Raw genomic sequence first — 12,552 nt, 5'->3', positions numbered from 1 at the left:
CTAGCTATGATAGCTAATATCCAATGATGGCCTCAAACAATTCCACCCCTTTCTCTATGCACATGACCCTTCTACCACCAGAAATGTAGCCCGTGTCCCCTCCCCATGAATTTGGTCTGTGCCTGTGACCACTTTGAATGATGTCCAAGAAAGATAACTGAAACACTGCCACCACCACCATCATCATCATCATCAATATCACCATCGTCATAATCACCACCACCGCCACCACCGTCACCATCATTATCATTGCCTCCACCATCATCACCCTTATCACCACCACTACCAGGATTGTATCATCTTCATCATCACCACCATCATCAATCATCTCATCACCATCAACATCACCACCAACACCACCACAATTATCCCCATCGCCACCATTGCCATGATCATCATCATTGTCACCACTACCACCATCATCACCATCATCATCACCACCACTACCACCACCACCATCACCATCATTATCATTGCCCCCATCATCATCACCCTTATCACCACCACTGCCAGGATTATATCATCTTCATCATCACCACCATCATCAATTATCTCATCACCATCACCATCACCATCACCACCACCACAATTATCCCCATCGCCACCATCGCCATGATCATCATCATTGTCACCACCACCACCATCATCACCATCATCATCACCACCACTACCACCACCATCACCTTGTCCTCCCTGTCTCCACCACCATCACCATCATTATCATTGCCCCCATCATCATCACCCTTATCACCACCACTACCAGAATTATATCATCTTCATCATCACCACCACCACCACCATCAATCATCTCACCACCATCAACATCACCACCAACACCACCACAATTATCCCCACTGCCACCATCGCCATGATCATCATCATTGTCACCACCACCACCATCATCACCATCATCATCACCACCACTACCACCACCATCACCTTGTCCTCCCTGTCTCCACCACCATCACCATCATTATCATTGCCCGCATCATCATCACCCTTATCACCACCACTACCAGAATTATATCATCTTCATCATCACCACCACCACCACCATCAATCATCTCACCACCATCAACATCACCACCAACACCACCACAATTATCCCCACTGCCACCATCGCCATGATCATCATCATTGTCACCACCACCACCATCATCACCATCATCATCACCACCACTACCACCACCACCACCACCACCTTGTCCTCCCTGTCTCTCCAGCCTCTGCCTTCAATCACTCCTCACGTGCACTCTGGGTATAGTCATACTAAAATACTTTCCCCAGACACTTCACATTTCACACCTCTTTACCTTTGTATGTTCTACTTCTTCTGCTTGGAATGTCCTTTATCCACTTTGTCTGCCTGAAAAACTGCCTTTTTCCTTCTGTGAGGCCTTCTTGGATGCCCCATCAGTGGGGTGTCTGCTCCTGTGTTCCACTGAGCACCTCACTCTCATATCTGTTGAGGGGCTTCCCATCCTTTGCCACATGTTGCCCTTGAGGAGTCAGCTGAATCCTTTAAGGACAGAGCCCAAGCTTGATTCTCATGAACCATCAAAGCATGGCCCATTCCATGCTCTTAACATGTTTCAAGAAGGGAAAAAAGAAGGAGTCTGCTTTTAGAATCGTGGTTCTCAAAAGGAAGGGCAGAAGGAAAAAATGTCCCTTAGGAACAATGTCTGGAGATATTTTTGGTTGCCACATGCCAAGGGTAGTGTTACTGTCATCTACTGGGTAAAGGTGGTGCCTAATATTAGACACAATGTCTGAGTTGGGCTGAGGTTGAAAAGCCTCATTTTAGAAGATCATCAACGTGGGAGGGGTAGGGAGAACCAACTAGTGAAACGCGTATGTGCTTGGCTGCCCACTCCCACACCCACCCCAGCTCAGCACCTCTGGGAGTTAAGGGTGCTGGGGAGACAAATCAGAGCTGAAATCTGATCACCTTCTTTCCTCTCAATGTGATCTCATCAAGACCTTTCCCTTATCAGGGGCCCCTTTTCCATAATCTATGGTTCCTTCTGCCCCCGGCTGACATTCTATGATTCTGCAATTGGTGCCTGATGCTTTTTTCTTGGCTATGAAATGTCAATGATGCACAGGAGAGGAAAACTCCCAGATAGGCTGGTTTGAGTCACTGGGCCCTGTGTTAGATCCTGGATGGCTCAGAACTTAAGTGAACTCATGTACCTGTGATGCAGGCTTCCACCCAACCTGGGAGATGGCCTTGTGCTATGGGGGGGAACGGGGGGGTGACCCTTGGAGGCTCTGAGGATAACTCAGCTTTAACCTGAAGAGGACTCTTTGTTGGTCAAAACACTTTGCAGGGAGCAGGAAGACATCTGTAAAACCTATTCCTTTGACTTTGCCTAACAATTGCAATCAGTGTAACCTGGCTTATTGTACCCTCAATGAATCCCCAACAATAAAAAAAAAAAAAAACAACTATTCCTTTGTCCCAGGTAGGAATGGTAAAAAAAATCTTACCGTACAGACCCTGGCTTCTGTCAGGAATGGGTCCTGCAGAGGGACAGTGAGCATGGTTCATGCTTGTGGCTCCTCTGGGGGCCTGTGTTTTGTTGTTTTCAATTGACTTTAAGAGGAGATAGAACAGAGAGCACAGTAGTAGTAAAAAGCTTCATCTCTGGCATCAGATAGGCCTGAATGACCTGTGTGACCTTGGGCAAATGACTTAATCTTGTCTAAGCCTCAACCATGAAACAGAAATAATAATAATACCTATTTCATAGGGTTGATCTTCAGATTGAGATCATAGGTTACCATACTGCACAGCATAATGCAAGTAAATGGCAATCATTGTTAGAATGCTATGGTGTGAGTGAATACATGTGGAGTCTGTTGAATCATCCTGAAATTCTCCCATAAACTATAACCAGGTAGGATGCTGATGAATCACTTTACTAAGAGCTGACACTTTTATAGCACTTACCATGTGCTTTTGACTGTTCTAAATGCCTTACATTTACTACTCAGTCCTCACAATGACCCCATGAGAAAGATTATTACTGTTCCCATTTTACAGATGGGAAAAGGAGGCCCAGGGGCACACACTGCTGGTAAAGGGAGCACGAGGGGTTTGATCAAAGGCAGTTCTGCCTGGCCCTTAGCCGTATGCACACTGCTCCCAAAGCAGCTAGAAAAGGGTGAGATGCCCTCTCCAGCCCACCTAAACCCTTGCCCTGCCCCCACACATCCTCTCCACCCCCGGATGGCAGAGCTTTGCAACTGTCCAGCGGGGCCCAGCGGGAGATGGTGTCTGCAAGGAGTCCGGAAGCCTGTGTGGGGAGGCGGTAGGGGATGCCACTGGGAGGTAGGAAGCGATTGAATAAACTAGGACTCCGCTCCAGCACAACCTGGTGACCGCGGGCGACTCTGAGTCCAAAGGCATATCTTCTCAGAGCTTTATTTTTCTCCTTCTAAAATAAGAGCTTAGACGCTCAAAATCCCTGCTAGCTCTAGAATGTTAGGTTCTCCTAGTGAGAAAAGGCTAATGTCTACCGCTGGGGGCGGCCATGGTCGGGATCTTATCCCGGGGGACGAGCGCCACCTGGCGAGGCACTCCGAGAACGTCCCGGGGCCCCCTGGCTGGGACTTGGGGGACTGGTTCTCCGTAGCTGTTCTGCCCAAGTTTAGCTGTGTTGAAAGCAAGGGGCTTCAACTCTCTGAATCTCAGAGTTCTGGCCAGTAAAATGACACCAAAAGAGGCAACAATGATAATACTTACAATAGGTAACATCCACCCCCTACATTTTCTCACTATTTTGAAATACTGATGGGTTATACACCAATGTAAATGATAAATTTTAGGAAGTGGTACAGCATTAGTTCTGAACACTCTGGTAAGTTGTAACACTGTCTCTATTTTTTTCTTATCTTTATTTTTTTCCCCTTTGCATTTGCTTGTTTGATTGTTTTTAGTTTTAGTGAGAACATGTCGCATATGCCCTCTAAATGGATTGTTAAGTACACAGGACAGCAGTATTTTTTTTTTTTGTAGAGACAGAGTCTCACCTTATGGCCCTCAGTAGAGTGCCGTGGCCTCACACAGCTCACAGCAACCTCCAACTCCTGGGCTTAAGCAATTCTCTTGCCTCAGCCTCCCCAGTAGCTGGGACCACAGGCACCCGCCACAACGCCCGGCTATTTTTTGGTTGCAGTTTGGCCGGGGCCGGGTTTGAACCCACCACCCTCGGTATATGGGGCTGGCGCCTTACCGACTGAGCCATAGGTGCCACCCAGGACAGCAGTATTAACTGCAGGCACAGTGCCTTGCGGCTGAGCTCTAGAACTGAATCATCTTGCATAACTGAAATTGTATACTTGTTGATTTAGCTAATACTTTTTTTTTGAGAGAGTCTCACTTTCTTGCCCTCGGTAGAGTGCTGTGGCATCACAGCTCACAGCAATCTCCAGCTCTTGGGCTTAGGCGATTCTCTTGCCTCAGTCTCCCGAGTAGTTGGGATTACAGGTGCCTGCCACAACACCGGGCTATTTTGTTGTTGTTATTGTTGCAGTTTGGCCAGGGCCGGGTTTGAACCTGCCACCCTCAGTATATGGGGCTGGCGCCCTACTCACTGAGCCATAGGTGCTGCCTGATTTGGCTAATACTTTTTGAGTGTTTATTACATAATAAGCCTTGTGTTGGGTGTTTTATTTATATTAATTCATTTAATCTTCAATAGAACCATGAGGAAAGTACAGAAAGACTGCGTAACTCAGTGTGTTAATCCACAACAGACTGCACCAATTTGAAAAGTCTACAGTGGAAACATTTGTAAGGTGACTGTTACTTGATAAACATTACCTTGTTGAATCCACTTACTAGCCTGTGAGATCAATGTCATCATCCCCATTGTATGATAAGGAGACGGAAAACCACATTTGCCTACTGTGTGCCAACTGCTGTGCTGGCCTGTGGGGGGGCCCATGAACAAGGCACACAGGGTCCTCATGCTCATGGAGCTTTCAATCTGGCAAGAAAGGGAGCCACAAGGAAATATTCCCAAGATGAGTATATGATAGGGAAAATTTAGGGCCGTAGAAACAAATGCAGTCTGGAAGGGCAGACATTTCAAAAACTATTCTGCATGGAGCAACACCACTGCCAAGCTGTGTCTGCCTCCTTTCTGGGACCGGGCATGCTGTTTATGACATGTTTGTCTATACTGTCCTTCCCTGTTGGCATCTGAGTGCCTTAAGAACAGTGCCTGGATCCTAATTGCCTGCACATTCCACCACTCAGCGGACAGCCTGGCACTTGGCGTTTGTCCAGCAAATACTTAATTGATGAAAGCCCCTGTTCCTCTTCATGCCTCTGTGCCTTCCCTCCTGTCCTTCTTTAAACCGGCCTCGACTTACCAATCATCCATGGTGGCTCCTTAGCGCAAGCCCTGACCATAGCTCTCCAGCCCAGAGAAGTTACACTAATATGAAGTATTTTGAGTATAATAGACTGAAAATATTGTAGGGAAAGGGGGAGAGACTAGTAGTTTTTATTTTATTTTAGTATTTATTTATTTATTTTGAGACAGAGTCTCATTATGTCGCCTTCAGTAGAGTGCCATGGCATCACAATTCACAGCAACCTCTCAGAAACACCTGAGATTAAAGGAGATTAAGCAATTCTTTTGCCTCAGCCTCCCAAGTAGCTGGGACTACAGGCGCCCACCACAACACCCAACTATTTTATTTTTTATTTTTTTTGGTAATTGTCATTGTTGTTTGGCAGACCCAGGCTGGGTTTGAACCTGCCAGCTCCAGTGTATGTGGCTGGTACCCTAGCCACTGAGCACAGGCGCCGAGCCACTAGTAGTTTTTCAACACTTCCTTTGTGCTAAACATTCTATATTTAGTATCTTGAATCTCATAACAACCCTAGAAGGGGTTGGACCCACGCAGCCAGTATCCCCGCTCTTTTGGGTCGGCACACCATGCCTGGCAGGGGCAGCAATTCCCTTCCCAGCGACAGAAGAGTGGCCAGTGCTGTTGTCAGCGAGGGATGAGGCTCAAAGCCTCCCATTCACTTCTCCCCCTCTGCACTAGGACCTTCCTTAGAGTCAGGAGATTCTTCTGGAAACTACATGCTCACTCCCTGAAAGCCTGCAAAGCATCTGACCTGGATAAAGGTTTTCCCTTGCCAGGGTTTCCTATCTCCAATTTCTAGTCGCTTGTTCCTGAAGAAGCTTCTCAGGTGCAGGCTACTGATCAAGCTAATGAAACTGACACCTGGCAGGTGCCACTCTTCACCTGCTCACCTGGGGAATAACAACCAGTGGTGGTAATAACAGCAACATCGCAAGTCCTCGACTGGGCTCGCACTCCCGCCCATCTCCTGCTTAGCCCTCCTCAGCACTGACTCATTTAATGCTCACAGCCACCTTCAGAGATAGGTTCTATTCCATCTCTATTATGTCAGGTTCTTGAGGACAGACATGTGTTCAGGTCGGCCCCTCCAGGAAGCTGATGAGAAGAGAGAACTAGACGGGCAAGGGACCCACCGGGAGAAACGCCTGAGATTAAAGGAGAGTGAGAAGAGGCCTAGGCAAGGAAAGCTCAGACCCTGCTGCAGCTCCGACCACTCTGACGAGAGGGAGGAAGGAGCTGCTCCAGGTTCCAGGGAGCTAGTGTCCCCCCGTACTGGGTCAGCATGAATGCTGCTGGCTACACCCCTGCAAGTGGTTCTCCCTTAAGGTTGATCCTATGGGTGACACATAGACTGTTCCCTGATGATTCTCTGGCACCTACAACAGTGCATTTTCAGACCAATCTGCTACTTGTACAAGGACAAGACGGGCTGAGTGACTCACTCAAGGTCGCACAGTTGGCGGGTAGCCCAGCCAGCCAAGACTCAAGGCCTGGATTTCTAGCTCCGGAATCCACACACCTACCCCATCGTCCTCTGTATCTGGGCTTTACCCCTCTCCTTGCTCTTTCCTGACACCGAGCACCAAACTGTGTCTGGCTGTCGTATCTGATACACTCAGACAATCACTCATTTCGTTATTCATTTGTGCAACAAACATTTCCTGTGCGTTATCACACTACACAGGGTACCTGGGTGACACAGACCAATAAGAAAGGTGCTTGCCTTCAAGTAGCTTACAATCCAGGCTGGGAGGCAGTCACAGAACAAAGGATGGGCGTGCAGTGTGACAGGTGTTATGATGGCAGTACACTGCCCAGAATTAAGTGCCAGAAGTGAGAAGGGCCAAAAAATGGAGCAGAAGCCCTCACCATCCCACCTCGGTTCTATCACTGCTTGCCTTACTCCACCCCAGCCAGACATCAGACTTCTGGAGGAAGCTAAACCTCTGAACACTCAGGCCAGCAGGGGCAGCTGAGGGTTAGAAATGCTGGTGGTATAAAATCCCTTTAAGGAGGGGAACGGTAGCAAGCTGGTAACCGTGGTTACACACAGGCTATTCAACAATGGGAGGGACATGGCCAGCCGGGAACCTACCACACAGCTATTCGGGTTTTTCAGTCTAACAAGTGCAGGCTATATTTAAGGAAAAGGTTGACAGAGGCCTTTAAAAGTCTATCAAACATTACTAGAAGACCGTTTAGGGAGTGTTATTAGAGATCTGAAACAAAATGCGCGTCCATGATAAAAACTGCCAGAACACACACACACACACACACACACACAGCCTCCAGAGACGGCATCTTCAGCAAAATAGAAATATGTTCAGAAGGCTGTCTGAAGGGTGTTTGGTAACACAGTAACAGTGGGGCCCTCCGGGTTCAGGAAGTGTTCATACTTGTCCGTGTTGTTCGGACATTTTAAAACAAGTGTATATCATTTGCAAAATCAAGAAAAAAATATATAAAGTTATTTTCACTTTGAAAAACAAAATATTTGGAAAGGCACCGAATTGACTGCAAAGTCCAAGGACAGTGAAGAGATGAAGGTGAGCTACCGTCCAGAGAAGACTGCCTCGCAGTTGCTAGCAGGAGAAGCGGTCAGCACTGGCCACCAGCATGGATCCACCAGACCTCATTTGCCTTCATTTACAGGCTCAGTGGTAACTGCAAAATTTTGATCTAGGTAGAGCTTAAAGAGCTTAAAGGCAGCCTAGTAGGGGATTCAGCTTGGGTGCTTGCCTGGAAGCCGGGTTTACACAGCGCCTTAAATGAGACTGAAGTGACACCCAGGGTTCACATAAATGAAGCAGAGGCTGTTGCAAATGATGGAGAGCTGTGGTGACAAGTGACGCCTTGGCTCTGCCAAAGAACAAAGCGAGTTAACTAGATGATGGGAATGTGGTCAACATTCTTAACCTGGCCTCTCTCCTCCACCTAACCCCACAGCCCATCAATCACCCTTGCCCCACTCCTCCACTGGGTGTAGAACCAGGATCCCTGGGCCACTAGGGGTGGACCCAGTGACTCTGACAGCCTGGTATTTTCATCCTTGCCCGTGGTTCTCTCCCTCACGGATATGGCCTTGGCCATATGACTTTGCTTTGGCCGAGGGAACAAAGTGTAAACACACTTTACATGTGTGGTACAAGCAAAGACTAGGTAAATACCTCCACAGCGGGCTTGTCCCCTTGGAAGGCTCCTTTTGGGGACCCAGCTTGTCTTGCCTGCTGTATAAGAAGGCTGGGCAAGACAAGTGAATGATGAGAAACCACGCAGGGAGAGAGGCTCATCGTCCTAGTGAGTGTGGGCCCTAGGAGGAAACTCGGGTAGACCAGGAGAATTGCCCTGTCAGAGAAGAGAATTTTGAGGAACAATAGACTGTTGTTGTTTTGACGCCCTAACTTTTGGAGTGGTCCCTATGCGGCAGTAAATACTGAAAGATTTACTGACCCCTCTGATCCCTACTTCCCTGTCAGGTCCACGACGCTCTTTTCTCCTTGCCTTCATGCATTTCAGATAACCTTGAGAATAATATGCTTTCCTCAGCTGGGCATGGTGGCTCACACCTGTAATCCTAGCACTCTGGGATGGATTGCTTGAGCTCAGGAGTTGGAGACCAGCCTGAGAAACAACAAGACCCCATCTCTACTAAAAATAGAAAAAATAGCCCGGCATTGTGGCTATTGTGGTGGTCATCTGTAGTCCAGAGGCTGGAAGCAAGAGGATCCCTTGAACCCAAGAGTTTGAGGTTGCTGTGCGTTATGATGCCAGGGCACTCTACCCAGGGTGACTGAGTGAGACTGTCTCAAGTATATATACACATATATGTATATATATATATATATATATCCTTTCTTGCTTAGTTTGCTACCCCCAGGACACCTCCCTAACATTACACTGCTCTAGAGCAAGGGTCCTCAAACTACGGCCCGTGGGCCACATGCAGCAGTGTGAATTGTATTTGTTCCCGTTTTGTTTTTTACTTCAAAATAAGATATGTGCAGTGTGCATAGGAATTTGTTCATAGTTTTTTTTTAAACTATAGTCCGGCCCTCCAATGGTCTGAGGGACAGTGAATTGGCCCCCTGATTAAAAAGTTTGAGGACGCCTGCTCTAGAGAATAGCCTCCACCCTTGGGCTTTCAGGGAGAATACAGAAAACTAGGACAAATCCCTTCCACCTAAATTTGAAATTAATCAAGATAAAGCTACAAAGAACTGGTAATCTACCAACATGATCATTCATTTATTCATGCAAAAAATATTTGGGGAGCACCTATTATGTGCTGGGCACATGATATTACAGTCATTAAGAACATTCTAGAGGGCGGCGCCTGTGGCTCAGCGAGTAGGGCGCCGGCCCCATATGCCGAGGGTGGCGGGTTCAAACCCAGCCCCGGCCAAACTGCAACAACAAAAAAAAATAGCCGGGCGTTGTGGCAGGCACCTGTAGTCCCAGCTACTTGGGAGGCTGAGGCAAGAGAATCGCCTAAGCCCAGGGATTTGGAGGTTGCTGTGAGCTGTGTGATGCCACGGCACCCTACCAAGGGCAATAAGGTGAGACTCTGTCTCTACAAAAAAAAAAAAAAGAACATTCTAGAGAAGACACTGAAATCTACTCATTGAGTTTCATTTAAAACTGGTGGAGTGGCTCGGCGCCTGTAGCTCAATCAGCTAAGGTGCCAGCCACATACACCAGAGCTGGAGGGTTTGAATCCAGTCCGGGCCTGCCAAACAACAATGACAACTACAACCAAAAAAAAAAAAAAAATAGCCAAGTGTTGTGGTGGGTGTCTGTAGTCCCAAATACTTGGGAGGCTGAAGCAAGAGACTTGCTTAAGCCCAGGTATTGGAGGTTGCTGTGAGTTGTGATGCCACAACACCCTACCCAGGGAGATAGCTTGAGTCTCTGTCTCAAAAAAAAAAAAAAAAAAAAAAAAAATTCTTAAAAAGTCTACACTCAAAAACTGGGATCAATGAATGACAACTTGGGGAAGAAATGTTGGCATTGCTATAAAATGGGGGTCAGCCAACTTTTTCTGCAAAGACCTAGCTAGTAAATATTTTGAGCTTTACAAACCAGCCAGTCTTTTGCAACTACTCAGCCTTGCCTTTGTCGTAGAAAAGCAGCTACCAACATGTATAACAAACTGATGCAGATGTGTCCAAATAAAACTTTATAGACACTAAAATTTGGATTCTGTATCATTTTCACGTCACAAAATATTATTCTTTTTTTATTAAATCATAACTGTGTACATTAATGCGATCATGGGGCACCACACACTGGTTTTATAGACTGTTTGACACATTTTCATCACACTGGTTAACATAGTCTTCACAAAATACTATTCTTCTTTCGACTTTTTTTCAACTGTAAAAGTCTTTTGACTTTTTTTTCAATTGTAAAAACCACTCTTAGCTCTCAGGCTTTACAGAAATAGGGTGGATTTGGGCTGCAGGCCATAGTTGGTCCCGCCCAGCTGTAAAGGATTTCCTAAAGTTAAGGATGCTAGGGCTGCAAGGGAGGGGAGCCTGGGGTGGGGGAATGCACATTCACTGCCATAACCTGCCAAGCCCTAATACCAGAGATATTTTCTGTACGTCGACTCTGTGCTGTTGGGATTGAACGGAGAAACTGCAACACTTCTTATTTCTACAATAATTCGCATGAGTGCTAATGCCACCACTTACCATGGCACAGGGCTCAGTCGGGCCAGTGACTGGAAGTTCAGCAGATGTCATGATTTTTGTATCTGCCCTGTGTTGTCCGTGCATATGGATCACAAGGGCCACAGCTTTCCTCCATTGCTCCGAAAAATTGACACTTCTCCGAGATTGAAGTGTTGGCATCTGTCATGCAGTGACAATGTCCAGCCGGGTGCTCAGGCCTTCGTTTGCTCAGTTAACAACCTTACCGAGCCAGGCACTGCAGGCCACAGGAAGCAGCTGTGAACAGCACAATTATGGTCTCTGCTGTCATGAAATGAACTGATTAGCAGGGGAGAGAGGGTCATTTAAGAGTCCATCCTCCACCCAGTAGCTGACAATGTCATATCCCTCCTCTGCTGAAAATCCTCCATCGCTCTCCGTTTACAAGGCTCAGGGTGATCTGCAATCACCCATGCCCACTCCTCCCTGAGGCGCTTACTCCGCTTTTCCCACACTGGCTTCCTTGCTATTCCTCAAACACACCGAGCCCCACCTCAGGGCCCTTATCTTTGCTGTTGCCTTCACGGAAACGCTTTCCCCACATGGCTTATTCACTCATTAAACCTTTGCTTCAATGCCACTTTCTCAATGAAGTCTTCCCTCCTCAGTCCATTAAAAATCATAAGCACTGGGCGGTGCCTGTGGCTCAAGGAGTAGGGCGCCAGTCCCATATGCCGGAGGTGGTGGGTTCAAACCCAGCCCCGGCCAAAAACCACAAAAAAAAAATCATAAGCACTTTCCAAGCCAATTCCTATCCTTCCCGTTTTTCCTCTTTCCACTTATCTTCCAAGAATGTAGCTTATAATTTACTTATTTCATTTATTGTATATCTCTGCCTGTTAGAATATTACTTCTTTTTTTTTATTAAATCATAACCATGTACATTGATGTATTTATGGGGTTCAGTGTACTGATTTGATATACAGCGTGAAATGCTTACATTGAACTGATTAACACATCCATCACGGTTATATTCTTTTCTTAATAGTTTGATAGAATATTACTTCTTCAGTGTAACCTGGCTTATTGTACCCTCAATGAATCCCCCAACAATAAAAAAAAAAAAAAAGAATATTACTTCTTGAGGCAAGTGTTTTTGCCAGCTTGTTCCCTGCTGTACTGTTAGTGCCTGGAACAGTGCTGGGCACATAGCAGGCACTTGACAAACAGTTCCTGACTGAGGCTGGGCGTGGTGGCGCACTCCAGTAATCCTTGCACTCTGGAAGGTTGAGGTGGGAAGATTATTTGAGGCCAAGATTTTGAAAGCAGACCAAGCAAGAGCAAGACCGTCTCTACAAAAAATAGAAAAAGGAAAATTAGCCAGCTATGGTGGCCAACATGTATAGTCCCCAGCTACTCTACGAGGCTGAGGCAGGAGGCTGGAGCCCAGTAGTTTGAGTTTGCTGTGAGCTATGCACTCTACCCCAGGGGACAAAGCAAGACCCTGTCTCAA

This window comes from Nycticebus coucang, chromosome 8, assembly GCF_027406575.1.
Source record: "Nycticebus coucang isolate mNycCou1 chromosome 8, mNycCou1.pri, whole genome shotgun sequence".
In the NCBI taxonomy this organism is placed as follows: Eukaryota; Metazoa; Chordata; class Mammalia; order Primates; family Lorisidae; genus Nycticebus; species Nycticebus coucang.
This window is presented reverse-complemented; position numbering follows the sequence as displayed.